The sequence below is a fragment of the Arachis ipaensis genome, chromosome B6 (assembly GCF_059453495.1).
Source record: "Arachis ipaensis isolate K30076 ecotype BB chromosome B6, ASM5945349v1, whole genome shotgun sequence".
Taxonomy (NCBI): domain Eukaryota; kingdom Viridiplantae; phylum Streptophyta; class Magnoliopsida; order Fabales; family Fabaceae; genus Arachis; species Arachis ipaensis.
In genome coordinates, this window is record NC_142441.1 from 60349620 (window position 1) to 60351509 (window position 1890).

Below are 1890 nucleotides of genomic sequence, written 5' to 3' on the forward strand. Positions count from 1 at the left end.
AAGTAGAGTCTCAATCCTGGAGAGTCTATCTTCGGATGGTGATGGTGAGTTGAGGTTGTAGGGGTGAGAAGGGCTATTTTGGTTTTGATATGGATGTTGAGAGGTATTGTTGGGTGGGTGTTGATATGATCTCTGTGTGGAATGTTGGTGAGTTGCATTCTTGTTGGGGTTGTGATGTCTCTGATCTTGGCCTTAATCTTGTTGATTTCTCCACCCAAAGTTTGGGTGGTTCTTCCAACCAGGATTATAAGTTTTGGAGTATGGATCATGGGTTTGCCTAGGTGAGTTCCCAATATAGTTGGCTTGTTCCCGATCACCCTCTTCCTCTGTATTTACTCCTTCTTGAGCTGCTGATGAGGTGGTGACTACTGTAACTTGGTTTCTTTCCATCTTCTTGGTAAGGTCAGCCAGCTGCTTGGTGATCATCTTGTTTTAAGCCAGCAGAGCATCTATGTTGTTCAGCTCCATCACTCCTCGAATGTTGCCCCTTTCAGAAGCATAGAAGTAGTCATTCTCAGCTACAGTCTCGATGACATCTATGGCTTCTTCAACGGTCTTCTTCTTGTTCAGAGATCCCCCAGATGAGTGGTCTACTGCATTCTTTGATTCATAAGAAAGACCCTCATAGAAAATGTGTAGTTGCACCCATTCATTGAACATGTTTGGGGGGCACCTTCTTGTTAAGTCCTTAAACCTCTTCCATGCTTCATAGAGAGTTTCACCATCTTGTTGCTTAAAGGTTTGTACCTCAGCTCTCAACCTGTTGATTCTTTGAGGAGGGTAGAATCTCGCCAAGAATTTGTTCACCACCTCTTCCCACGTTGTTAAACTCTCCTTCAGGAAAGATTCCAGCCATTTAGATGCTTTGTCCTTGATTGAAAAGGGGAACAAAAGCAGTCTATAGGTGTCAGGGTGAACACCATTAGACTTCACAGTATCACAGATCCTTAGGATGCTGGTTAGATATTAATTGGGGTCTTCTTGGGCACTTCCTCCAGATGCATAGCTGTTCTGAACGAGAGTGATGAGCTGGGGCTTTAGTTCAAAGTTATTGGCATATATGGTTGGCCTTTGAATGCTACTTCCACAATTTCCTAGGTTTGAATTGATGTAAGAGCCTAGAACTCTTCTCTCTTGCCCAGCATGATTTACTGGCCTTCTCTGGCATGGTTGTGAGCTTCTTCTTCATGGTGTTCCTCCATATTCTCCTCCAGGTCTGTTTCAAAATACTCTTCCTCTTTCTCGGCACCAATAACTCTCTTTCCTCTTGCTTTCCTCCTTAATCTAAGGAGGGTCCTCTCAGGTTTAGAATCAAAGGGAGTTTAAGCCCCGCTTCTTCTACCTGTCGTACAACCAACAAAGGAAACAACAAGAAAGAAAATAAATGAAGAAATTACTCTTGTTAGAATGGCTGTTAGTGTGAGTGGTGTAATGTATCAAACAGTTAGTGGGTTAGTGAACTAAATTCTAAACAATGAAGAAAACACAACAAACGGGTAAAGGAAAAGGGAATAAAATAGCTAAAACTGAAAGTAAATCACTAAAACGGAACAAAACAAAAGAAAATTGCTCAATCTAGTTATCCTCTAATTTAATCATTATCGATACAAAATCAATCCCCGGCAACGGTGCCATAAACTTGATGTACAGAAACTTGTCTCAACAAATCTCCCTTCGGCAAGTATACCAAATTGTCGTCAAGTAAAAACTCACAATAGAGTGAGGTCCAATCCCACAGGGATTGATTGGTCAAGCAACTTTAATTAGAGGAATGTTCTAGTTGAGCTAAGCAGAAATTGAGTTGAGGAATTGCAGAAAATTAAATGGAGGGAAAGTAAGACAGAAAATGTAAGTGCTGGAATTAAATGGCAGAATGTAAATAGCATAAAG

General features: G+C 41.2%; 1 non-coding gene across 1 annotated transcript; it reads left to right on the top strand.

Moving 5' to 3' along the window:
- Nucleotides 1-658: 658 nt before the first annotated feature.
- LOC148555766 (small nucleolar RNA R71) lies at nt 659-762 on the top strand. Its single transcript, XR_015887742.1, has one exon. It is a non-coding gene; the product is annotated as a small nucleolar RNA R71 (small nucleolar RNA).
- The last annotated feature ends 1128 nt before the right edge of the window (nt 763-1890 follow it).